The sequence below is a fragment of the Mobula birostris genome, chromosome 2 (genome assembly GCF_030028105.1).
Source record: "Mobula birostris isolate sMobBir1 chromosome 2, sMobBir1.hap1, whole genome shotgun sequence".
Lineage (NCBI taxonomy): Eukaryota > Metazoa > Chordata > Chondrichthyes > Myliobatiformes > Myliobatidae > Mobula > Mobula birostris.
The window spans coordinates 8,154,858-8,182,837 of record NC_092371.1 but is presented as its reverse complement, the minus strand read 5'-3'; the positions used below and the strand labels follow the sequence as shown (position 1 = coordinate 8,182,837).

General features: G+C 43.2%; 1 protein-coding gene and 1 long non-coding RNA gene across 3 annotated transcripts in view; one reads left to right on the top strand and one right to left on the bottom strand.

Annotated features, from left to right (window-relative positions):
• The window catches only part of LOC140211946 (uncharacterized), a 62,757-nt gene extending 38,139 nt beyond the window's left edge, over positions 1-24,618 (bottom strand). The window contains exons 1-2 of the long non-coding RNA XR_011889608.1: positions 24,566-24,618; positions 3,933-4,056 (exon numbers count right to left, since the gene is read on the bottom strand). This is a non-coding gene — a long non-coding RNA (uncharacterized lncRNA). The remainder of the gene's footprint in view (positions 1-3,932; positions 4,057-24,565) is intronic.
• Positions 24,145-27,980, top strand: part of adar (adenosine deaminase RNA specific) — a 110,362-nt gene continuing 106,526 nt past the window's right edge. The window contains exon 1 of one of the 2 annotated variants that reach the window (XM_072282127.1): positions 24,145-24,229. The gene's annotated coding sequence lies outside the window, so the exon portion shown is untranslated. Of the gene's footprint in view, positions 24,230-24,356; positions 24,466-27,980 lie in introns of those variants that run through there. The other variant, XM_072282108.1, reaches the window with a different exon arrangement.

Here is a 27,980-nt window from a genome sequence, read left to right as displayed (position 1 = left end):
TATCCAAACTCCTTGCTTTCTATTGGTTAACCAATTCTCTATCCATGCTAATACATTATTCCCAACTCTATGCATTGATATCTCATGGAAAAGTCTTTTATGTGGCACCTTATTGAACTTCTCCTGGAAATCCAAGTAAATAATGTCCATTTGTTCCCCTCTATACCACTGCACTCATTATATCCTCAAAGAACCTTCCCTTGGTTCTTCCTTTGCTGAATCCATGCTAATCTGCCTGATGGATTCATTTCTTTCCAGCAGCCTTGCTATTTCTTCTTTAACGATAGCTTTAAGCAGTTTCCTTACTACGGGTGTTAAACTAACTGCCTATAGTTGCCTGCCTTTTGCCTACATCCTGTTTTTGAACAGTGGTGTGACCCTCACAGTCTTCCAATCCGCCAAGACAATAGACAATAGACAATAGGTGCAGGACGAGGCCATTCGGCCCTTTGAGCCAGCACCGCCATTCACTGTGATCATGGCTGATCATCCACAATCAGTACCCTGTTCCTGCCTTCTCCCCATATCCCTTGATGCCTCTATCTTTAAGAGGTCTATCTAACTCTTTCTTGAAAGAATCCAGAGAATTGGCCTCCACTGCCTTCTGAGACAGAGCATTCCACAGATCCACAACCCTCTGTGTGAAAAAGTTTCTCCTCAACTCCATTCTAAATGGTCTACCCCTTATTCCTAAACTGTGGCCTCTGGTTCTGGACTCCCCCAACATCGGGAACGTTTCCTGCCTCTAGCGTGTCCGATCCCTTAATAATCTTATATGTTTCAATTAGATCCCCTCTCATCCTTCTGAATTCCAGTGTATACAAGCCCAGTCGCTCCAATCTTTCAACATATGACATTCCCGCCATCCCTGGAATTAACCCAGTGAACCTACGCTGCACTCCCTCCATAGCAAGAATGTCATTCCTCAAATTTGGAGACCAAAACTGCACACAGTACTCCAGGTGGGGTCTCACCAGGGCTTTGTACAATTGCAGAAGGACCTCTTTGCTCCTATACTCAACTCCCCTTGTTATGAAGGCCAACATGCCATTAGCTTTCTTCACTGCCTGCTGTACCTGCATGCTTACTTTCAGTGACTGATGAACAAGGACACCCAGATCTCGTTGTACTTCCCCTTTTCCTAACTTGACACCATTCAGATAGTAATCTGCCTTCCTGTTCTTGCCACCAAAGTGGATAACCTCACATCTATCCACATTAAATTGCATCTGCCCACTCACCCAACCTGTCCAAGTCACCCTGTATTCTCATAACATCCTCCTCACATTTCACACCGCCACCCAGCTTCGTGTCATCTGCAAATTTGCTAATGTGACTTTTAATCTCTTCATCTAAATCATTAATGTATATTGTAAATAGCTGCGGTCCCAGCACCGAGCTTTGCGGTACCCCACTAGTCACTGCCTGCCATTCTGAAAAGGACCCGTTAATCCCTACTCTTTGTTTCCTGTCTGCCAACCAATTTTCTATCCATGTCAGTACCCTACCTCCAATACCATGTGCTCTAATTTTGCCTACTAACCTCCTATGTGGGACCTTATCAAAGGCCTTCTGAAAGTCCACTACATCCACTGGCTTTCCCATGTCCATTTTCATAGTTACATCCTCAAAAAATTCCAGAAGATTAATCAAGCATGGTTTCCCCTTCGTAAATCCATGCTGACTCGGACCTATCCTGTTACTGCTATCCAAATATGCCGCTATTTCATCTTTTATAATTGACTCCAGCATCTTCCCTACCACTGATGCCAGACTAACTGGTCTATAATTCTCTGTTTTCTCTCTCCCTCCTTTCTTAAAAAGTGGGATAACATTAACTATCCTCCAATCCACAGGAACTGATCCTGAATCTATAGAACATTGGAAAATGATTACCAATGCGTCCACGATTTCTAGAGTCACCTCCTTAAGTACCCTGGGATGCAGACCATCAGGCCCTGGGATGCAGACCATCAGGCCCTGGGGATTTATCAGCTTTCAGTCCCATCAGTTTACCCAACACCATTTTCTGCCTAATGCGAATTTCCTTCAGTTCCTCCGTTACCCTAGGCCCTCTGGCCAATATTACATCTGGGAGATTGTTTGTGTCTTCCCTAGCTCGTCCTGACTTGACCTGCTCAGAGTGCAGAGAATTTTGGCAAATAATCACCAAATCCTCTACTATAACTTCTGCCATTTCTTTCAGTACCCTGGGATGCATTCTATCAGGACCAGGGGACTTATCTACCTTCAGGCCCACAAGTTTGCTCAGCAACGCCTCTTTAGTGATAGCTATTGTATCGAGGGCATCACCTCCCAATGCATCCATAACATCTCTCTTCGGCATGTTAGAAGTGTCCTCCACCATGAAGACAGACACAAAATAGTCATTCATATCTTACTGTATATCTTATTGTAATTTCTTATATATATTGCACTGTGTATATGCTCTTTTGCTTTTTTAATTCAATTTTTGTTTAAGGTGTTTATTTTTGTCTTCAGCATTAGTGCATCAGTAGAAAAGAGCAAATTTAGATTTCCAAAATCTAAGTGGAACAAGTGCTACACGTGCCCTTACACTTCCTCCCTTACCACCATTCAGGGCCCCAGATAGTCCTTCCAGGTGAGGCGACACTTCACCTGTGAGTCGGCTGGGGTGATATACTGCGTCCGATGCTCCCGATATGGCCTTCTATATATTGGCGAGACCCGACACAAACTGGGAGATCGTTTCACCGAACACCTATGTTCTGTCTACCAGAGAAAGCAGGATCTCCCAGTGGCCACACATTTTAATTCCACATCCCATTCATATTCTGACATGTCTATCCATGGCCTCCTCTACTGTAAAGATGAAGCCCCACTCAGGTTGGAGGAGAGGAATAACACCTTATATTCCATCTGGGTAGCCTCCAATCTGATGGCATGAACATTGACTTCTCTAACTTCCGCTGATGCCCCACCTCCCCCTCGTACCCCATCCGTTATTTATATATATATATATGTACACGCACACAGACATTCTTTCTCTCTCTCTCCTTTATCTCCCTCTGTCCCTCTGACTATACCCCTTGCCCATCCTCTGGGTTTTTTCCCCCTCCTCCTTTTCTTTCTCCCTGGGCCTCCTGTCCCATGATCCTCTCATATCCCTCTTGCCAATCACCTGTCCAGTTCTTGGCTCCATCCCTCCCCCTCCTGTCTTCTCCTATCATTTAGGATCTCCCCCTCCCCCTCCCACTTTCAAATCTCTTACTAGCTCTTCCTTCAGTTAGTCCTGACGAAGGGTCTCGGCCCAAAACGTCGACTGTACCTCTCCCTAGAGATGCTGCCTGGCCTGCTGCGTCCACCAGCAACTTTGATGTGTGTGGCTTAGATTTCCAATATTCATTTTCCAAAAACTTAAATGTTAGAGAATTTTTTGTATTTTGTTAAAGAAGCTAACATATTAAGTACAAGATCACTTTTCAAATAAAACTTGATTACTTTGTAGGCATACAGCTCAGTGCACGATTAAACAAAGATAACAAGTGCTAATGATCAATGACATAATGAGTTGAATAAACTAAACTGGTTAACTGAAACAGAAATGGGTGTAGAAGGAATCAAACTGGGTGAAGGACAACCAGACTAAAAGTTGTAGCAGATGTAACAGCTTAACCTTCAAATCATTAATTCTTACACCCTGGCAAAAGCAAGCATAGCAACAAGACACAAGATGGTCATCCTGCATCAGCAAAGTTTCCCCAAGCAAAAATTTTGCAGCAGACAGGTGTTTCAAGATGTGCTGTCCAAGCTCTTCTGAAGAAACACAAAGAAACAGGCAAGTCTGAAGACCGGAAACACAGTGGTTGGTCACAGAAACAGAGTGCAGCAGATGAGAAATACATCAAACTGACATCCCTTCTAAATTGGAAGATAAGCTCTGAACTCACAGAAACCACTGGAACTCAAGTATACCCCTCTACAGTCCAGAGAAGTCTTGCCAGAAGTGGTCTTCATGGAAGAGTTGCCGCCAAGAAGCCATTCCTCCGGTGGAAACGAAGCTAATGGACTCACCTATACACAAAAACACAAGGATTGGGGTGCTGAACAATGGCCGCAAGTACTCTAGACTGACCAGTCAAAATTTGAAATTTTGGGCTTAAACGGGAGGCAGTTTGTTAATAGCAGAATTGGAGATTGCAACATGGATGAGTATCTGCAGCCAACGGTGAAGCATGGCAGAGGTTCCCTGCAGGTTTGGGGTTGTATTTCTGCAAACAGTTGGTAATCTGGTCAGAATTAAAGGAATTCTCAATGTTGAGAAGTAAACATCAGGTGGGAGGAGAGAGAGCAGCGCACCACACGCGTGCACAGCCCTCTGGTGAAAATGATATCATATCTGTTAAATAGGAGCCATGGACAATTCTGATTTGATGGAGAATGGACGTGAAAGCACAGAGGAACATCTGGAGAAATTTCTGAAATGCTCGTTCACTGCTGTCGTTACTGCGTGGTTGGGAATCTTTCGGAGGGTAGGCCTCAAAATCCCCGGCTTTGCCTGCTGTTGGCAACCGAGGTTGAGGTCGAATCGTTCAGACAGAGATGGCGCTCAGTACTCTGTGTCGGAGAGCTGATCGGAGGCTCGAAGTTTTTGGACGACTCAGAGTCGGACTGTGGTCAGCATGGCAGGGAGAGTTTTCTTCCTTCTCCCGTCTGCATGAGATGTGGGACATTTGAGAGACTTTGAACTTTACTGTGCTCATGGACTTCTTCATCAAGTTATGGTATTGTTGCACTGTTGTAACTATATGTTATAATTATGTCAGTTTTTTCAGTCTTGGTCTGTCCTTTGTTTTGAGATATCACACTGGAGGAAATATTGTATCATTTCTTAATGCATGCATTACTAAATGACGATAAAAGAGGACTACGTGTCTTCATAATCTAAAAGCAGATTCTTACCATCAGGGAAGTGTGATTGGTCCCAACTTCATTCTGCAGCAGGACAATGACCCTAAATACATGGCCAAGGTTATAAAGAACTTGAAGTGAAGAGAAGAACAAGAAGTTCTACAACAGACGATATGGCCTCCACAAAGCCCTGATCTCAACATCACTGAGGCTATCTGGGATTAGCTGGAGAGACAGAGACAAGCAAGACAACCAAAGTCTGCAGAATAACTGTGGCAAGTTCTCCAATATGCCTGGAAAAATCTACCAGCCAACTTTCTTATAAATCTGCACGGCAGTGTAGCTAAAAAAATTTATGCAGTTTTAAAGGCAAATGGTGTCACACCAACTATTGATTTGATTTAGTTTTTACTGTTTACTGCTCTTTATAGTTTTTTTGATACTTAGAGACTTTACATTACATTATTTTTTAAAGCATCTTCGCTTTACAGAATTTTTTTTCATGTGCCTGAGAAGCCTGTATAGTACTTGTGGTATATATTTATATATAACTGTACGTATTGGTGATAATATCTCCTCCTCGCTGATGATCAGGGGTGCACCTCAGGGGTATCTGCTTAGCCCACTGCTCTACTCTCTCTATACCCATGACTGTGTGGCTAGGCATAGCTCAAATACCATCTATAACGTTGATGATACAACCATTGTTGGTAGAATCACAGATGTAGGTAAGAGGGCGTATAGGAGCGAGAAGTACCAACTAGTGGAGTGGTGTTGCACCAACAATCTGGCACTCCATGTCAGTAAGACGAAAGCTGATTGTGGACTTCAGGAAGGGTAAGACAAAGGAACACGTACCAATCCTCATTGAGGGATCAGAAGTGGAGAGAGTGAGCAGTTTCAAGTTCCTGTGTGTCAAGATCTCTGAGGACCTAACCTGGTCCCAACATATTGATGCAGCTATAAAGAAGGCAAGACAGCGACTATAGCTTATTAGGAGTTTGAAGAACTCCTAAATGGTCACTGAACCCATGAACACTTCCTCACTTTTTTAATATATACTATTTCTGTTTTTGCATGATTTTTTATCTATTCATATATTATGTATTGCATTGAACTGCTGCTGCTAAGTTAACAAATTTCATGACACTTGCCAGTGATAGTAAACCTGATTCTGATATATATATGGATTCCAGTTAATTGGTACACATCAGGACCAGTACATTTTGGCCCAATTAAGCGACGGCCTCAATTAGCCGAGGTTTCATGGAAATAGTTCAAAAGGTATAAAAAGACAAACTACCATTTAATTAAGTCAAATATAATGTACTTAAATGAAATACAAAACAAGTTAAACAACAGGAATTCTGCAGATGCTGGAAATTCAAGCAACACACATCAAAGTTGCTGGTGAACGCAGCAGGCCAGGCGGCATCTCTAGGAAGAGGTGCAGTTGACGTTTCAGGCTGAGACCCTTCGTCAGGACTAACTGCAGGAAGAGTTAGTAAGAGATTTGAAAGTGGGAGGGGGAGGGGGAGATCCAAAATGATAGGAGAAGACAGGAGGGGGAGGGATGGAGCCAAGAGCTGGACAGGTGATTGGGAAAGGGGATATGAGAGGATCATGGGACAGGAGGTCCGGGGAGAAAGACAAGGGGGGGGGAACCAGAGGATGGGCAAGGGGTATAGTCAGAGGGACAGAGGGAGAAAAAAGAGAGTGAGAGAAAGAATGTGTGTATAAAAATAAATAACGGATGGGGTACGAGGGGGAGGTGGGGCATTAGCGGAAATTAGAGAAGTCAATGTTCACGCCATCAGGTTGGAGGCTACCCAGACGGAATATAAGGTATTGTTCCTCCAATCTGAGTGGGGCTTCATCTTTACAGTAGAGGAGGCTGTGGATAGACATGTCAGAATGGGAATGGGATGTGGAATTAAAATGCATCTCCCAGTGGCCACACATTTTAATTCCACATCCCATTCCCATTCTGACATGTCTATCCACAGCCTCCTCTACTGTAAAGATGAAGCCACACTCAGGTTGGAGGAACAACACCTTATATTCCGTCTGGGTAGCCTCCAACCTGATGGCGTGAACATCGACTTCGCTAATTTCCGCTAATGCCCCACCTCCTCCTCGTACCCCATCCGTTATTTATTTTTATACACACATTCTTTCTCTCTCTCTCCTTTTTCTCCCTCTGTCCCTCTGACTATACCCCTTGCCCATCCTCTGGTCCCCCCCCCCCGCCCCCCTGTCTTTCTCCCCGGACCTCCTGTCCCATGATCCTCTCATATCCCCTTTGCCAATCACCTGTCCAGCTCTTGGCTCCATCCCTCCCCCTCCTGTCTTCTCCTATCATTTTGGATCTCCCCCTCCCCATCCCACTTTCAAATCTCTTACTAACTCTTCCTTCAGTTAGTCCTGACAAAGGGTCTCGGCCTGAAACGTCGACTGTACCTCTTCCTAGAGATGCTGCCTGGCCTGCTGCGTTCACCAGCAACTTTGATGTGTGTTACAAAACAAGTTAGAACACTTGTAGCTAAAGGGATTAGGGGGTATGGAGAGAAGGCAGGTACAGGGTTCTGAGTTGGATGATCAGCCATGATCATACTGAATGGCGGTGCAGGCTCAAAGGGCCGAATGGCCTACTCCTGCACCTATTTTCTATGTTTCTATGTTTCTACTATCAACAGTATGAGGAACTACGGGATCTTAGCTCCTCATAGTTGGCTTGGTGGTTGTCCATTGAATAGGCCAATGGCAGAAAACCTGTTGCAGGTGTTTTAAAAGTGGAAACACCATGTCACTGGGGCAGTTCCACTGTCTCACACCCAAAAGTCCAGGTCCAGTGGTACAAAGGTCGTCACAACTGAGGTCTTCATTCTTTGCCTTGGTTAACTGTTACTTATTTTGTGCCTTGTCATGCCCTTCGCTCTCCACAGAGCATTGCAGAATCACCTTTCTGGCCATTGGATCTCACTGTACATCTTACCTACCTAGTTCGTAGGAGCTAGATTTGAATGCTAGGACAGGCATGACCTTATCTCACAGGGGTACAAGGCCCGCTAGTTACCCTCACCTGATTTAGCCTACCTGTTGAAATGGTTTACTGGGATGTGCCTGCTGTTGAATGCAAACAGCTGTTTGGAGCCACAGGTGAGAGCTTACTGTATGCTGTTGTGTTCTTTTGATTGACTGTAAATGAACAAACTCAGTGCAGACACCTAAGTGTAGATAATGGACTACCTTCATATAATTTTTGATGGTTGCATCCTCCAACTCTTCATTTTCATTGTACATTCAAGATGATTGTTGATACCTTCAAATTCTTTGTAGTTCCTAATTTGCTAAAGTAGTGAAATTGCTTCATTTTCATTCCTGGCTGTTTCTGGCATCTCCAAGCCTGAATGCTTGAAACCACAGTGAGCAAAACAGTTCTGAATTGTCTTACTGCTTATTTCTCACCAAATATCAGTGAAAAAAAAATGCTGTTTTTTGAATACAAAGACATGCAACTGACACTATTTTAAAAACTGTTACCTCAAAGCATGGTGATGTGTCTAATAGCCACGCAAGTACACATGACTGACACTATTTAGAAACTTTTCAGCAACAGTCTCCTGCCCCAATTAAGCGGAATAGTGCCCCAAATAAATGAAGGGAATCCCAGCTATTTTCTCGATTAGTGTTTGTTCTTTAAGAGTTGTCCCAAATAAATGGCTGCCCTGATTAACCAATGCTCCAATTAACTGGAAACTCACTGCACATAAAATTAAATAAGTCATGCAAAGAGTGAGGGAAAATTATAGTGATGTAATGCACATGGGTTAATTGTCCCTTTAGAAATCTGATCATAGTACATATGTAGAAATTTGTTAGAGTCTTTGCAAATCTCCTCAAACTTCTCATGAAATATAGCCAGTGTCGTGCTTTCTTTGTAATTGCATCAATGTTTTAGGCCTGGGATAGATCTCCAGAGATATTGCCACCAGGAACTTAAACCCTTTCCACTGCTGATCTCTTGATGAGAACTGGTGTGTGTTCTTTTGCCTTCCCCTTCCTGAAGTCCACAATCAATTCCTTGATTTTACTGACATTGAGCACTTTCTCACACAGGAATATTGGAGCTCTAGGCTACATACTGAGGTCAGTAAAAATCGGCATGGAGGTAAAAAATGAACCAAAAGGGCTTTTGGAAAGTTTCCCTTCCACTCGAGAGTGCTGTGGAATTGTACTTCCAATGTAAACTATATTGAATTGGCTCCATCTGTATTCCCACTTTCAGCATTGCAGCTTATAGGAAAGAAGGGCTTCTGGGTTGTGCAACCATTCACAGATCTGCCTTTGATCTCCATATCAAACTATCAGTTTAAGTGTCTTGCTGAGGTAGGTGGTATGGTGGTTATGATAAAGTACTCGTAAATCTGAAGTGCAGCTATGTGAATTTCTTGGAAGTTTGCATAGATTCAGCATGTTGGCAAACGTCTATAGAGGTACCGTGGAGAGTATCCTGACTGGTTGCATCATGGCCTGGTATGGCAATACCAATGTCCAGGGATGGAAAATTGTACACAATGGTGGATATGGCCCTCCCTACCATTGAGTACATTTACATGGAACACTGCCACAAGAAAACAGCATCCATCTTCAAAGACTCCCACCATCCAAGCCATGACCTCTTCTCACTACTACAATCAGGTAGGCAGTATAGAAGGTTTAGACCCCTACCACCAGGTTCAGGTTATTCCTACAACCATCAGGCTCCTGAACCAGTGTGGATAACTTCAGTCACCACTCCTCTGATTCTTTGGCCTACAGACTGACTTTCAAGGACTCTTTACAACTCACATTCTTAGAATTTAAAAAAAAATTGCTATTTATCTTTGTCAGTCTTTGTATAGTTTTTTGTAAATCCTATTACAGTGGATTCCAGTTAATTGGGCCATCGACTCATTGGGCAGTCATTTATTTGGAACAGCTCTTAAAGACACTGTGCTGCTTAATTAGGACGGAAACTATTGCCGAACAGTTTCTATCTAGTGTCAGTCGTGTGCACTGGAGTGGCCATTAGACACTACACTGTGCTTAGAGTGAACAGTTTTTAAAGAGCATTAGTTGTGTGTGCTTGTGTTCAAAAAGCAATGATTTCTGTCACTGATCATTGATGAAAAGTAAGCAGTAAGACAATTCATAACTGTTTAGCTCATTGCAGTTTCAAGCATTCAGGCTGTGAGTGAAAATTAAACTATTTCACTACTTCAAAAAGTTAGGCACTACAAAGAAATTGAAGATATTGACAATCATCTTGAAAGTTGCAATGAAAATGAAGATTTGGAGAATGAAATCATTGGAAGTTGTATGAAAGCAGTTCATTATCTGCACTAGATGTCAGCTGATTTTGTTAATTTACAGTCATTCAAGAGAACATGGCAGTGTGCATTGGTTGAATATCCCAGATAACCATTAGGAACTAAAACAAAGTTTAATAATACTGTAGTAGTATTGATAGTGTACTAACTTATTCCATGTTTCATTTAAATACATAATTTGTAACTCAGTACTTTGTGTTTTTATACCTTTTCAACTATTTCCATGAAACACTGGCTAATTGGAACAGCTGCTTTGTTGAGCCAAAATGTACTGGTCCTGATGTATCGCAATTAACCAGAATCATTATATCTTTATTTTTATTCCACTAAATGCATGCAAAAAAATGAATCACAAGGTAGTATATAGTAACTTTGAAAATAAATTTACTTTGAACTTAAATATGAGGTATCACAATTTTAAGATGATGGAAGAAAGTATGATGGGGAAGTAAGAGGTAAGTATTTACACAGAGTAGTCGGCAAGTGGAATGTGCTGCCTAGGGAGGAGGTAGAGGCTGATACATTAGGAACATTTAAGAGACTCTCAGCCATGTGAATAAAGAAAAAATGGAGGCTCTAAATGGGAGGGAAGGGTTAGATCGATTTTGGAGTAGGTTAAAGGATTGGCATAACTGTTCTATGTTCTAAAGTGCATCATAATAGTTTAAGGATTTAATTTTTTTTTGAATTTTTTTAAAAAAAAGTGTACTTAGTACAAGTGATCATCATGCCCAGTGTCAGTTTGTCATTAAAAAACCCGACTGGTTCCCAAATACCTTTTTACAATAGAAACCTGTCCTATGTGTCTCCATTCCTCACACCATTGTGTGGGGCATCTGGCACAGAAACAGACCATTCAGCCCTACTGTTCTAGGCCACTGCTTTTGTTTGCCACCAAACCATTCCCATCCACATCACCCTAACTGACCTGTGGAAGTTACATCCTCTTGAGTGAACTAAAATAAACGATACAGAATAGGGTGGTTAACGAATTGCCACACTTGCACTGAACTTCTCTGTTCCTGTGCACTGTTGTTAGGGTTAATTTGAATGGTATCCCTCTACGAGGGAAACAAATTCACCAAGGTCCCTTCATTCTGACCTACTACTGAAGAAGACAACAATGCTCCCAAGCCACAAAAGGGTGCAGAAAAGATTCACCAGGGTGTTGCCTGGGATGGAGCATTTTATCCGTGCACATCTTACTTAAAACTGCTCACAATACTCAAATACCTTTTGAGGCCTTACCAGTGTGTTATAAAGCTTCAACATTACATCCTCGCTTTTATATTCTACTCCTCTCGAAATGAATGCTAACATTGCATTTGCCTTCCTCACCGGCCTGCAAGTTAACCTTTTGGGAATCCTGCACGAGGCTACGGGGATCAGGGGGTATGGAGGGAAGGCTGGGGCGGGGTTCTGAGTTGGATGATCAGCCATGATCATAGTAAATGGCGGTGCAGGCTCGAAGGGCCGAATGACCTACTCCTGCACCTATTTTCTATGTTTCTATGAATCACAGGTCTACTTGCATCTTGGATTTCTGAATTTTCTCTCCATTTAGAAAATAATGCACATTTTTATTTCTTCTACCAAAAGTGCATGGCCATACACTTTCCAACACTGTATTCTATCAGCCACTTCTTTGCCCATTCTCCTTGACTTGCTAAGTCCTTCTGCAGCTCCCTGCTTCCTAAACACTACATGCCCCTACACCTATCTTCATATCATCCACAAAGAACATCCAGGTGGTCTTTTGCAAACTTGAGTTGTGCAGCAATGTTTTTTTTTGGAGAGCAGTGGTTTCCTCCAAGGGGTCCTTCCATGAATACCATTCTTGTTCAGTGTTCTTCTTATCATGCACACACGAACAGAGACCTTAGCAAATCCTAGAGATTTCTGCAGGTCTTTTGCTGTTACCCATGGGTCATTTTTAACCTCTTTCAGCATTGCATGTTGTGCTCTTGGTGTGATCTTTGCAGGATACCCACTCCTAAGGAGAGTAGCAACAGTACTGAATTTCCTCCATTTGTAGACAATTTCCCTTACTGTGGACTGATGAACACTCAGGTCATTAAAAATGCTTTTATAGCCTTTTCCAGCTTCATGCATCGCTACAATTCTTCTTCTTCTCAGGTCCTCTAAAAATTGTTTTGATCACAGAATGGTGCACATAAACAGATATTTCTTGAAAAGAGCAGGCTCTGTCAGTAACCTGACTGTGTGTGTGTTTTTACAGAGCAGGGCACCTCTACAACCCACATCTCCAATCGCATCTCATTGACTGGAACACCTGACTCCAAATAGCTTTTGTAGAAGGTATTAGCCCAGAGGTTTACATTTTTTTCCCAACAAATACATGTAATATTGGATCATTTTTCTCAATAAATAAATGAACAAGTACAATGTTTTTGTTATTTATTTAATTGGGTTCTCTTTATCTAGTTTTTGGACTTGGGCGAAGATCTGATCACATTTTAGGTCATGTTTATGAAGAAATAGAAAAAATTCTACAGGGTTCACAAACTTTATAGCACCATTGTATCCCTTCAGACCTTTCAGTTTCACAAGCACCTTCTCCTTAGTAATGGCAACTTCACGCACTTCAGAGTGGTCGGCTATGTGCGGAACCAAAGGAAATGGGGGAGATCTTAAATAGGTTTTTTGCGTCTGTATTTACTAAGGAAACTGGCATGACGTCTATGGAATTAAGGGAAACAAGTAGTGAGATCATGGAAACTGCACAGATCGAAAAGGAGGAGGTCCTTGCTGTCTTGAGGAAAATTAAAGTGGATAAATCCCCGGGAGCTGACATGGTGTTCCCTCAGACCTTGAAGGAGAATAGTGTTGAAATTGCAGGGGCCCTGGCTGAAATATTTAAAATGTCGCTGTCTACAGGTGAGGTGCCGGAGGATTGGAGAGTGGCTCATGTTATTCCGTTGTTTAAAAAAGGATCGAAAAGTAATCCGGGAAATTATAGGCCAGTAAGTTTAACGTCGGTAGTAGGTAAGTTATTGGAGGGAGTACTAAGAGACAGAATCTACAAGCATTTGGATAGACAGGGACCTATTAGGGAGAGTCAACATGGCTTTGTGTATGGTAGGTCATGTTTGACCAATCTATTGGAGTTTTTCGAGGAGGTTACCAGGAAAGTGGATGAAGGGAAGGCAGTGGATATTGTCTACATGGACTTCAGTAAGGCCTTTGACAAGGTCCCGCATGGGAGGTTAGTTAGGAAAATTCAGTCGCTAGGTATACATGGAGAGGTGGTAAATTGAATTTGACATTGGCTCGATGGAAGAAGCCAGAGGGTGGTGGTAGAGAATTGCTTCTCTGAGTGGAGGCCTGTGACTATTGGTGTGCTACAGGGATCAGTGCTGGGTCCATTGTTATTTGTCATCTATATCAATAATCTGGATGATAATGTGGCAAATTGAATCAGCAAGTTTGCTGATGATACAAAGATTGGAGGTGTAGTAGACAGTGAGGAAGGTTTTCAGAGCCTGCAGAGGGACTTGGACCAGCTGGAAAAATGGGCTGAAAAATGGCAGATGGAGTTTAATACTGACGAGTGTGAGGTATTGCACATTGGAAGGACAAACCAACGTAGAACATACAGGGTTAATGGTAAGGCAGTGGAACAGAGGGATCTGGGAATACAGATACAAAATTCCCTGAAAGTGGCGTCACAGGTAGATAGGGTCGTAAAGAGAGCTTTTGGTACATTGGCCTTTATTAATCAAAGTATTGAGTATACAAGCTGGAATGTTATGATGAGGTTGTATGAGCCATTGGTGAGGCCGAATCTGGAGTATTGTGTTCAGTTTTGGTCACCAAATTACAGGAAGGATATAAATAAGGTTGAAAGAGTGCAGAGAAGGTTTACAAGGATGTTGCCGGGACTTGAGAAACTCAGTTACAGAGAAGGGTTGAATAGGTTAGGACTTTATTCCCTGGAGCGTAGAAGAATGAGGGGAGATTTGATAGAGGTATATAAAATTACGATGGGTATAGATAGAGTAAATGCAAGCAGGCTTTTTCCACTGAGGCAAGGGGAGAAAAAAACCAGAGGACATGGGTTAAGGGTGAGGGGGGAAAAGTTTAAAGGGAACATTGGGGGGGGGGCTTCTTCACACAGAGAGTGGTGGGAGTATGGAATGAGCTGCCAGACGAGGTGGTAAATGCAGGTTCTTTTTTAACATTTAAGAATAAATTGGACAGATACATGGATGGGAGGTGTATGGAAGGATATGGTCCGTGTGCAGGTCAGTGGGACTAGGCAGAAAATGGTTTGGCACAGCCAAGAAGGGCCAAAAGGCCTGTTTCTGTGCTGTAGTTTCTATGGTTTCCCCCTGACAGTCTTGAACTTCTGGCATACTACTAGCGTCTTCCATAGTGAAGACTTATGCAAAATAATTATTCAGTTCGTTTGCCATTTCCTTGTGCCCACTACTACCTCTCCAGCATCATTTTTGTAGCGGTCCGATATCTACACTCACCTCTCTTTTACTCTTTATATTTCTGGTGAAAGCTTTGGTATCCTATTGGCTGCCATCATTTCCCCGCTAGTGTCCCCTTCCACTCAACTTTGGCCTAAATACTGATATATCTGACTTTAGCTTCCTCCTCTCAAGTCGCAGGGTGAATTCTATCATATTATGATCACTGTTACCTAAGGCTTCCTTAAGCTCTCTAATTAATTCCGGATCATTGCACAACACTCAATCCAGAATATTTGATCCCCTAGTGGGCTCAACTATGAGCTGCCCTGAAAAGTCATCTTGTCAGCATTCTATAAATTCCCCCTCTTGGGATCCAGCACAAACCTGATTTTCCCAGTCTACCTGCCTATTGAAATCTCCCATGACTATCATAACATTGGCCTTTTGACATGCTTCTTCTTTCTCCTTCTATAATTTGCAACCCACAATCTGGCTACTGTTCATAGGCCTGTATATAACTCCCATCAGGGTCATTTTACCCTTGCAGTTAACTCTACCCACATGGATTCTACATCTTTTGATCCTATGTCACCTCTTTCTAAGGATTTGATTTCAATTTTTACCAACAGAGCCACCCCACCCACTATGCCTACCTCCCTGTCCTTTCAATACAATGTGTATCCTCGGATGTTCCCTACGCGACTCCCTTGTCCATTCATCCCTCTGCACTGATCTCCTGCCTGGCACTTATCCTTGCAAGCAGAACAAGTACTACACCTGCCCCCTACACCTCCTTCCTCTCTACCATTCAGGGCCTCAAACAGTTCTTCCAGTGAGGTGACACTTCATCTGTGAGTCTGTTGGGGTCATCTACTGTATCCATTGCTCCTGGTGCGGCCACCTGCATATCGGCAAGACCTGATATGGATTGGGAGACAGCACCGTTGAGCACCTACGCTTTGTCTGCCAGAAAAAGTGGGATCTCCCAGTGGCCACTCAGTTTAATTCCAATACCTATTCCCATTCTGACATGTCAATCCATGGCCTCCTCTACTGTTGTGATGAAGCCACACTCATGTTGGAGGACCTTATATTCTGTCTGGGTAGCATTCAACCTGATGGCATGAACATCGATTTCTCCAACTTCTGGTAATGTCCCCTTCACCATTCCCCATCCCCTTTTCCCTTTCTCACCCTATCACCATTGCCTCTCTCTGGTGTTCCTCCCCTTTTCTTTACTCCATGGCCTTCTGTCCATTCCTATTAGATTCCCCCTTCTCCAGCCCTGTATCTCTCTCACCAATCAATTTCCCAGCTCTTTACTTCACCACTCCCACCTCCCAGTTTCAGTAATAACCTTGTATTTCTTCCTCCTCTCCCTTCCCCCTGCCCCCACCTTCTAACTTTGACTCCTCATCTTTTTTTTCCTTCAGTCCTGCTGAAGGGTCTCGGCCTGAAATGTTGGCTGTACTCTTTTCCGTAGAAGTTGCCTGGCCTGCTGAGTTCCTCCAGCATTTTGTGTGTGTCACCTCTTTCTAAGGATTTGATTTATTTTTTTTACGACAGAGCCACCCCAACCCCTCTGCCTACTTGCCTGTCCTTTCGATACAATGTACACCCTTCCATAATCTTCCCTCAACCACAACACAGTGATACCCACAATGTCATACCTGCCAACCTGTAACTGTGCTACCGGTTCACCTACCTTATTCTATATACTGTGTGCATTCAAGTATAACACCTTCAGTCCTGTATTCATCACCCTTTTAAATTTTGTCCCCATTTTACATTGCAATTTATCCTACTGACTGCAATTTTGCCCTATCATTGGCCTGTGCTTGCAAGCAGTCTTTTTAGTAGCCTTGTGGTAAGAGTTCAAAGGTATCATTAGGTAAGTATAAGTAATGTTACATCAAAATGCTTCGACTACAATCTCAACAATAATGTGTTATAAGTATTTTTAACTAATTTGGGTTTCAGTTTCCAAAGCAGAGATGTAATTTAGGCTACTTGAACAATACTGTTAAAGAACTCTTCTTGTAGGTATGAAGCTGATCCTAACTTTTTCTTGAAGTTCATGTGAGTACAGTCCAGCCTCTTGCAAACATTTCCCCTTTTAGAAAGTAGCAATTGACAGTAATTGAAATATTTTCTATAAACACTCAGTGGCCACATTATTAGGTACACCTTGTCAATGCAGATATCTAATCAGCCAATCATGTGGCAGCAACTCAATGCATAAAAAGATGCAGGCATGGTCAAGAGGGTTGTTATTTTTCATACCAAGCATTAGAATGGGGGAAGAAATGTGATTTAAGTGACTTTGACTGTTTAATGATAGTTGGTGCCAGACAGGGTGGTTTGAGTATCTCAGAAACTGCTGATTTCCTGGGATTTTCACACACAACAGTCTCTAGAGTTCACAGAGAATGGTGTAAAATAACAAGCAACATCCACTGAGTGGTAGTTTTGAGTGAAAATACCCTGTGAATGAGAGATGTCAGAAGAGAATGGCTAGACTGGCTCAAGCTGACAGTAACTCAAATAACCTTGCATCACAACAGTGGTGTATAGAAGAGCATCTCTGAAAGTACTCCACATTGAATTTTGAAGTGGATGGGCTACAGTAGCAGAAGATTGTGAACATACACTCAGTAGCCACTTTATTAGGTACAATAACCTAAAGTAGTCACTGAGTGTACTGTATATTGGCTAATGTTTGCTATGTTTATAAATAACTACACCAAAATGAGGGTGTGGGATGGCTTTGTAAGTAACGCATCTGTTTGTATAAACAGAGTCCAGTCTGTTTGTTCCCCTAGTAGTGATGTGTTGGTGGAGCTTGTGTAAAATGTCCAGCAGGTTAACCTGATTGAAGTTTCCTGCAATTGTGAAGAAACCATCTAGATGCTTGTTCTGTAGAGAGCTGGTAATACTGTGAAGATCTCCCAGTGTGTCCTTGGCATTCGTGCTCAGCGGGGATAGGATGTAGACAGTGGTGATGAAACATAACAGTAAGCTCCCTGAGCAGGTAATATTTATTATTAAAGTCTGTCACGAGCCTTGTGGCCCATCAGGCCGGTGCTTATGCCGGTTTCCGTGGCGTGAAGTGACTGAGAGTACGAGACTCCCCCCCCCCCCCCCCCGCCGGATAGGACGCTAGGTAATATGGTGGCATTTAATTATGAGATGCTCAATTTCCTCAGAACAGTAACTACTAGCTACAGATAAGTTTGTGTACCAACATTTGTTGATCTACGTACAGATTCCACCTCCTTTGGATTTCCTCAACAGTGAGTTCCTGTCTGTATGGAACAGAGTCATCTGGTCAAGTTGAAACACTGATGCTTGACCCCTAAATAACAATGACAACAGAAACACTGCCACAGGGAAATCAATACTGAAGGTGCTGCAAAAGGAAAATATACTAACGCCCACCTAGCAGCTGCTGAACAGGCCCATTTTGTACCTGTGAAGAGACTGGCTTCTTACCAGAACATACTAAGACTTTTTTTTTGAGACAATCAATTTATTAATCACAAATTCCTGCAGTGGAAATTTAAGGGAAACTGAGTGGGAAAGCAGAGATAACGATAGTGAAATAGCAAATTGGGTGCAGTGGCAAGGGGAAAGGGAATGGGATTGATGGGGGAGTTCAGTTCAGAGCCATGTGGATCTGATGGGCTGAACCGTCTGCCGTGCCATGAGTCCATAAGTAGAAAGGAAAATTAACATTAAATTGTTAAAGAGAATTACAAAATATTTTCTGTAGTCACTAAAATGGGAGGTTAGGCTCAGAATAGGGTCGAAAGGAATGATGGAATTAGGAAATTAAATTAAATTAAATTGCTTGTGATGAATTAACAATGACATAACATACATGAATAATTTATAATTGTCAATTATTATTTATATAGTGTGGACGAGGTGAGGATATTTCCGATAGTGGGTGATGTCTAGGACCAGAGGTCACAGCCTCAGAATAGAAGGATGTCCCTTTAGAACAAAGAGGGAGGAATTTCTTTAGCCAGAGGATGGTGAATCTGTGGAATTCATTGCCACAGGTGGTTGTGAAGTCCAAGTCATTGAGTATATTTAAAGTGGAGGTCGATAGGTTCTTGATTATTAAAGGTATCAAAGGTTATGGGGAGAGGGCAGGATAATGGGGTTGAAGGAAAATAAATGGGCCAAGATGGAATGGTGGAGCAGACCCACTGGGCCAAATGACCTAATTCTGCTCCCATGTCTTACAGCAGCGGTCCCCAACCACCAAGCCGCAACGTGCTACCACGTCGCGAGGAAACAATATGATCTGGCGATATGAAATGATACGAGTAAGCTGCACCTTTCCTCATTCCCTGTCACGTCCACTGCTGACCTTGAACGCATGCGTGGTCATTACCCACGCAAGGTCATCAGTTGGTCAGACTTACAGAACTTAGTTAAGCTTCTGAATCCAGACTCCTTCAAATATATTGGCAATTGGAGCTCTTGGCTGGGCTCGAATTCTCAGGAGTCTGAGACTTATTGAAAGCTGTACGAGACAGTGTGTGTGTATCAATGGCGCAAGGACCCAGCAAACCACTGAAAGGTGTTAGCCTCACTTTCCTCTGGAAAAGAAACCTTTATTTGTTTATTACCTTTCACACATGCTGCATTGCTGATATTAAATAGAGGAAATAGCAGCAAATCTAAGGTTAGGGCATTTCTCACAGCAATAAAATAATTAGTGCAATTATCTTTTGGTGTTGACTCAAGGTATTGAGCAGTGTTCTCTAAGAACTGTTCTTCAATATTGCTGAGAGATCATTTACCTTCAATTAAGAGCAAAGACAGATGGAAGCAACATATGTTTAGGGTGGTAGGTCGAACATCAAGCTACTGAGTTACTTATGTGTGGGAAATACTGTCATAGAACAATATACAATACAGCGTTGAAGCAGGCCATTTGGCCGATCCTGTGCCAAACCATTAATCTGCCTAGTCCCATTGACCTGCACCCAGCTCATATCCCTCCATACAAGCTGGGTGGACAACCAGCTTGCAAATACAAAAAGAGAAAAAATATATTATTATAGTAAGATAAATAAGTAATAAACTTCAAGAACATGGAGCCTCAAGAGTCACATCACCAGGTTCAGGAACAGTTATTATCCCTTAACCATCAGGCCCAGGGGATAACTTCACTCAACTTCACTTGCCCCGTCACTGAACTGTTACCACAACCTATGGACTTACTTTCAAGGTCTCTTCAATCTCATGTTCTTCTTCCTGAAGGCAGTAGAGAGCATGAACTGAGTGATGAGAGTGATGAGGGTTCCTGATAATGAATGTTGTTTTTTCTGCGACGACACTCTGTGTAGATGTGCTTAATGGTGGGGACAGCTTTACTCGTGATGGACTGGGCCCTAACCACTAGTTTTGGTAGGATTTTCCATTTAAGGTGTCTCTGGCTATGATTCCTGAAAGATCATTACTAATGCCTCCACAATCTCTTAAGCTACCTCTTTCAGAACGCTGAGCTGCAGTCCATCTGTCCAGGTGACTTATCTGCCTTCAGACCTGTCAGCTTCCTGAGCACCCTCCCCCTAGTAATAGCAACTGCACTCACTTCTGCCCCCTGACATTCTCAAACTTCCAGCATATTGCTAGTGTCTTCTATAGTATGGTGAAGACTGATGCAAAATCTTCTAATTCAGTTCGTCCACTATTTCCTTATCCTCCATAACTACCTTTCCAGCATAATTTTCCAGCAGTCCAACAACTACTCTCATCTCTCTTTTGCTCTTTATCTATCTGAAAAAAAGTTTAGTATCCTCTTTGATATTATTGGTTAGCTTTCATCTTTTCCCCCTTTATGGTTTTTCCAGTTGATTTTTTAAAAGTTTCCCAATCTTCTAACTTCCCATTAATTTTTGCTCTTTTATATGCCCTCTCTTTAGCTTTTATGTTGACTGTAGCAGTTACTTGAAAACAAAACAAAACCAACGAGAGTCTAAGCCAGGGAACATTTGATCCTTTATTACCAAACCAACAAGGATGAATGATCTGGTAACGATAAAAAAACTATTGAAACTAAACTAGTGAAGAAACTAAGTGATAATAAGCGTAATTAGTAGTCAAACTAAATTAGTATTTCAATTAACGAAGTTAGCGCATTTAAGCAATATTAGGATTGGCGTTCCATATGTAGTTAAGCGATCTAACAATATTCCAATTAACGGTCAACAAAAAAAAACTATCATTCTCTGTAGCTCAACCCCTCTTCACTAGACTTAACTAAGCAACTAACAAAATGTGAATACGTAACTATACCACCATGCTTCTACCATGCCCTAACCCATGTGACAGATTACCATAATAAACATGGTACAAACTACAATACAGAGAGGAAATAGATGGATCCAACAGACAGAAAAGATACATGGGTCCTGGTCCCTTAATAATTACAACTATGTACTTCTAAAACAGGAGACATTCAAGGACAAACATCTTAACATTTATACAAATGTTCTCTTTCTTCTTCCAGTCATGTAACAGTCATCTAAGTCAGATGTTACCAGTACAGAGTGATCTTTACCACCATGCTCTGTCAAGTCAAAGTCATGAAGCTTCTACAGCTATCACTCCTCAAACCTCTGCCTCCTGTAGAAGACAGATCTTGGTTATAGGCCTATAACCTGTCTTGGTTTTGATGTGCACCTGCTGCAGAAATCCTCTTCCGTCTAGAAAGACTTGAATGACTCTTCGCACGATCCATGAATTGTGGGGCGCTGTGTGTCATCAACTATAAGCACAATGTCTCTTGGGAGGAAACTGCATTTTATACCCGACCATTTCTGACGTTCCTATAACTGTGGCCCACCGTTTCCAAAACAAGTTTGACATGTATTGGACCTGCTTCCATCTACGATGTCTTCCTTTTAGAACTCTCCTGTGGTAAGGATGGTGAGGTCTTCAGAAGCAACAGATGGTTGGGTGTGTTAGTGCTTCCAAATTATTAGGATTAGAGGATGCTTTAATGATTGGATGGCCATTGATAGTAGCCTCTACTTCAAAGGACTGTGTGGAAACACTCCATCAAGATTCTGTACCTTCATGGAGGAATTGAAGACCTTTCACACAGACCTGATTAATCTCTCCTATGTTCCTCCATGATGTGAACCAGCTGGGTGGGTTAAAATCAACTTAATTCCTCTTCAAAGAAGGACATCACTGATCTGTGAATGATTCCACTTTTCAATGGCTTCTAGCAACTCGCGCTCAGCTCTAACAAAATTTGTTGCATTCTCAGAGCACAGTTCATGAACCTGTCCTCATCTTGCTAGAAAGCGTCAAAGTGCATTGACAAAGGAAGATGCCACTTCAATGTGAACAGTTCGTGCAGCTAGACAGGTAAATATGACCCCATACCTCTTCACTGTGCTTCTTTTGCTCTTCACCTCAAAGGTCCAAAGTAGTCCACTCCTACACATGTAAATGAAGGTTCATCTGGAGAGACCCTATCCAGAAGTAAATTTGTCATGTGCTGGCATTCTGGAGTTGTGTGCAACCATTGACAAACAACACACTTGGACAGGATTCTTCTTATAGCTGCTAGTCTGCTTTAAGTGTTTATATACCACCACTGAGACGTTTGTGAGACTTTTAAATTTTGTCCCCTTTTTACACTGCAACTCATCCCACTGACAGCAATTTTGTCCTATTCTTCCTGAGTCTCACTAACACTGTCTCTGCTGTCAACCAATTGCCCTACTCTCAGCCCTATCACCCTGGTTCCATCCCCCTGTCAAACTAGTTTAAACCCTCCCCAACAGCTGTAGTAAATCTGCCTGGTCCCCCTCTGGCTCAGTTGTAACCCATCCTTCTTGTACAGGTCATACCTTCCTCAAAAGAGAGCCCAGCGATCTAGAATTCTGAAACCCTGCCTGCTGCACCAGTTTCTCAGGCACACGTTCATCTGTCATGTCATCCTATTTTCACCCTCGCTGGCACATGGCACATGCAGCAATACAGAGATTGCATTGCTAGAGGTCCTGCTTTCAGCTTTCAACATAGCTCCCTGTATTCTCTCTTCAGGACCATCTCACTTTTCCTGCCTATGCCAGAGGATACCTAGTCTTGACTGTTTGTCATTACTGTTATGTTTCAATTTAATAACCCCCAAGCTCTGGGTATTGGGAGAATCTGGTGACAGAAACACCATTAAATATCAAAGCATTGTAGTTCAGCTCTTGAGATGTTCAATGCCTGGCATCTTCTGTGAAATTACTGACCCCCCCCCCCACTCAGTCCAAACCCTGGATGTTGTCTAGTTTGGCTGCTGTAGATGGCTATGTGGAGTTAGAAATAGAATTGAAGATTGCCGACTTTTTAACTTGAAGATGGAAGGTCACAGAAGCAGCTTAAGATGGCTATTAATGTACTGAAGCTGAGATGACTGACCTCCAGCCTTTGAGCTACGACTCCGAATACTGGAGGAACTTCCTCTTCCAAGTGCACCAACCTGAGATCCTCGATGCTACACCGGGTGCTGTGTTAATGTCAAGGATTAGCCCTCTTGCTTCTAGGGGGTCATTTAGTTGCTGGTTCACACTTGGACCAAGCAATCCTAATGAAACCTAAACTGGGCATTTGCTGTGCAGCTTAGGTGCCACGCCATAATCTTTATTTGTGACATATCAACAAGGCAATGGGAACCTATCCAATACCTTCAGAAGTGTGCTAATGCAGGGTCTTGACCCAAATCATCAACTAAAACTTTGCCTCAGATGCTGCTTGACAAGTTGATTTTTCCAGCAGATTTTTCCACCTTCAGATTCCAGCATCTGCAGTCTCTTGTATATCCTCAATTCAGAAGAGTTTTAGAACATACAGCACAGGACACCAAATATAACTCAAATTAAACTAATTTCTACCTGTACAGATCCACATCACTCCATTCCTTGCACATTGGTGTCCAACCCTGGCCCCTGGCAGCTTATTCCAGGCACCTATCATGGTGTATTTTAAAATAAACTTGTCCTGTACATCTTTAAAAACGATCCCCCACCATAAATACAGCTCTAGTGTTCTTCCCTGGGAAGGGGGTGGTACTATCTCAGAGTATGTTTTGAGATCATCTGTACGTGACTGCAAAACTCCCCTCCAGCATTTATGTAGGGAAATAAACAGTCGAAGATCCTTCGGAACAGGAAGGGGGGGGCAGAAGCCAGAATAGAGGATGGAGTGAAGGAAGGAGGAGCATAAACTGGCAGGTGATAGGTTAAACCAGATGGGGAGGGAATGAAGGTTCACGGCGCATAGGTCAATGATAATTTCTGATTCCTTTCTCATAGGACGGCGGCTTGACATTCCTGCCTTGATCAATGATGGCCGCTCACCCTTCCAATTGGCTTCAAGGCCGCAATGTACAGGCAGGCTCTCTCCTGCCTACGTTGCCCGCACTCTGGGGCGAGAAGCTTCCCGCCTGCCCCTATCGGACGGAGGTCGCAAGTGCCGGCTTGGTCTGCAAGGGGAGGAGTGAGTAATGAAGGTGGGGGGGAAGGGGGCGGGAGAATGGAGGGGAGGGCTATTATCATTTGAAGGAAGGAAGCAATAGGAGCCGGTGTTTGGGAGGGGGGGGTGAAAGAGGGAGGTGTTGGGGGAGGGGAGGGGGAAAAAAAACGTGGGAGCGAATCAGAGACGCAAGAGCCGCCCGGCGCCGCGGAGCGTCGGTCAGAGCCTGAGGAATACGCCGGCGCCTGCGGCCTAAGCCGGTAAACGAAAGCCCGCCGCCTGTGCACGGATGGTTGGGGGGAGGGTGGAAGGAAGAGAGAGGGAAAGTGAGGAGAGAGTGTTTAGTCGCCGGGATCTTACCTGAGGGAGCGGGGTGGCGGGCGGGAGCGCGGGAGACGGGAGGAATCGCGCCGGAAGGAACAACCACTGGAGAGCACGAGGGCGCCGCTGGGGGTGGGGGGGGTGGTAGTTCACTGGAGGCCCCGAGCTCTGAATAGTTTATATGGGGGGGGCTCGGTGGCGGGCCCCGGGCTCTAGATGGTTTATATTGTGGTGGAGTACGCACTGGACGGTTTATATCGGGGGCTCACTGGCGGGCTCCGGACTCTAGATGGTTTATATTGTTTGGTGGGGGCGGTGTTGTTCACCAGAGGGCCCCGGATGGTTTATATTGTGTGTGTGTGTGTGTGTGTGTGTGGGGGGGGGGAAGATGTACTTGCGCGCTCCCGAGCCCTTAAATCGCGCCCTCCTCCCCTCACCACGGCCCTGTGCACGTGCGCCTTCAACCTCCGCCCTCGGCGGGAAAATCTCGCACGCGCAGTCAACATGAACGCGCTTCCTATTCCCAATCCCCATCCCCTTTCAACCTTCGCCATGCCCCCTCCCCAGCTCATTCTCCTCACCTCTACACTCCTACCTCTCACGTTTATCTCATCCTCTCACACTGACTACCCCATTCCCCTCATCTCATCCCATCCCCTTACACCCCCTCATCATCCTTTCCCTCATCCTCTCACCGCCATTTCCCCACCACATCATCTCCCTCCCCTTTTCACCCCCCACTCAGTCCCATCAGCTGCCCTCCCCAACTTGTCCCTCATCTGCAGTCTCCTTCACCCCCCCCCCAACTTGACCACCTCTATTTCTCCTCCTTCTTTCCACACACCTACCCTGACATGGGTTCTCAACCCCAAACGTTCAGATGGTGTTTGATCCACTCAGATCCTTCAACACTGTTAGCTTTTAATCCACCATGTCAGAGTGTTTGTGTAGGCCACAAAGTTTCCATTTACCTTCCACTTTTTATATGCAAAATGACTTCAGATGTAGAAGTGAACTTTTCACATTTCCTGCTTTTATTGTAAAAGTAGATTTGTAAAACTTCATAGAGACAGCATGGAACCATACCTCTGAGTCCCTGCCAGCTTTCAACTACCCATTTACTTTAATTCCTTTATTTATGCTTTTCCTCTTCCCGTCAACTTCCCCCCCCGATTCTCCTGTTCACCCACACACTGGGGGAAATTTTGAGTGCTGAATTGGCACCACAGTAGTGTAATGGTTACAGTTCGGGCATTCTGGAGTTCAGAGCTCAGTTCCGGTGCTGTCTGTAAGGAGTTTGTACGCTCTCCCCTTGACTGCGTGGGATTCTACCGGGTGTTCCTGTTTCCACCCATATTCCGAAGATGTATCAATTAGTAGCTTAATTGGTCATTGTAAATTGTCCTGTGATCAGCTAGGGTTAAATAGGTGGGTCGCTGGGTGGTACAGCTCATTGGGCCAGAAGGTTCTGTTCGGCGCTGCATCTCTAAATAATCTATCACCTTTGTGATGTGGGAGGGAATCCGTGCAGTCACAGGAAAAACATGCAGACAGCTCTGGAGGTCAGCTTCGAACCCGTGTCTGACATTGTGAGACTCTACGAGCTGCACCACTATATAGGGAGGCAAATTTGCAAACTGTGCTTGTGGGTGTTTATTAATCTTGCCCTGCATCTTCTAGGATTGCTTGTGGGGTTGCTCAAGTGAATGTGCTGTTTAATAATGACTTGCACTGCCATGAATTATTCTACTGCTCAGATATGGTCGTGTTTGCGGCCTTATGTCACTTTGAGCTGCAGTTAATGCCATGCAGTATTCTGCTACCCTGCAGTTTTGTAAAGGTGCATTCGAGTTAGAGCATGATATTATTCTGCTGCTGAGGTGCAGTTGCAATAATGCAGTAGAGCTGTGCTTGCTGTTGAGGTGGTGACTTGCGTATACAGTTAGAGCATTATTTTGTTATTAAGTGGTAGTTTGTTGAAAAGTGACATTCTCTGGCTGGAATTAATGGCTTCAGACACTTTAGTGCCTGCTGCTCATCCACATTCAAAGTCAGATCATAGTTTCTCATTTTGAATTTCTCATCTGGAAACTGCAAATTAATTTCTCGTGGCATTTGGATTATTTGACATCTACATATCTGTATAGCATTGGCATTAGGAAATGGCCCAATACTGTCGTGAATATTTTGAAGTTAGTTAAATATTTGTCTGTAGTTGCAAGTGCTTGAACATTTTTGGTTTAAATTCGTTTTAATCACATTCATTCAGTTACTTTTGGGTGTTTTTGCAGTTCTGGGTGCTATATGTCACAAACAGCATTTTTTTTATATATTTAAAGTTCTCGGCTTATTTGGAACATTTATACTGCTGGCAGAATCTCACTAGTGCTTTATGTATTTTTAACCTACGCAGTTTTTGTTCATTTTCAAACCCGTATTTGCAATTTTGGCCGTATATTGTAGAGAGTAAGCATTTATTTTTGTTGACGTTTGATTTGTCTATTGTTGGAGAGATAATTGAGAAGTTATATTCCTGATAGTTGTATTCTATATTTTTTAAAATGTGAACTATGGATGAAATTAGCACAGAGTATATGTTGCTTGTGTATCATTGGCCTATGGATATTAAAAATCTACTAATTGCCATGGACTAGTCAAGACATAGATCCCAAGGAATCTTCCCAGAATGGTAATAGTGAAATTGGGATTTTACAATAAATGGTCAGTTTAGTCTATTGTAATTTTCTAGAAAATTACGTATTGTTGAATCTGTGATAAAAATTCCACAAAAAGTAGTGGACACAGCCCAGTCCATAATGGGTAAAGCCCTCCCAACTATTGAGCACATCTATGTGAAACACTCGTATAGTAAAGCAGCATCCATCATCAGGGACCCCCCACTGCCCAGGACATGCTCTTTTTTGTTTGCTGCTGCTGCTATCAGGATGAAGGTACAAGTGCCCTTAGGACTTACACAACCAGGTATAGGAATAGTTACTACCCCTCAACCATCAGGCGCTTGAAGAAAAGGGATAACTTCACTTGCCCCATCATTGAATTATTCCCACAACCAATGGACTCACTTTCAAGGACTCTTCATCTTGTGTTCTCAATAGTTATTACTTTAATATATTATTGTTTCTTCTTTCTGCATTTGTACGGTTCGTTGTCTTCTGCACTCTGCCTGAAAACACTAGTTTGGCAGCCGTTCATTGATTCTGTTATAGTTAATAGTCTAGTGAGTATGCCCACAAGGAAAGGCAAATGAGTCTCAGGGTTGTCTATGGTGAGAAATATGTACGTTAATAATAAAATTTACTTGTGACAACTATGCTATAAGACATAGAAGCAGAATTATGACATTCAGCCCATCGAGTCTGCTCTGCCATTCCATCATGGCTGATTTATTATCCTCGGCCCATTCTGCTGCCTTCTCCCCGTAAACTTTGATGCC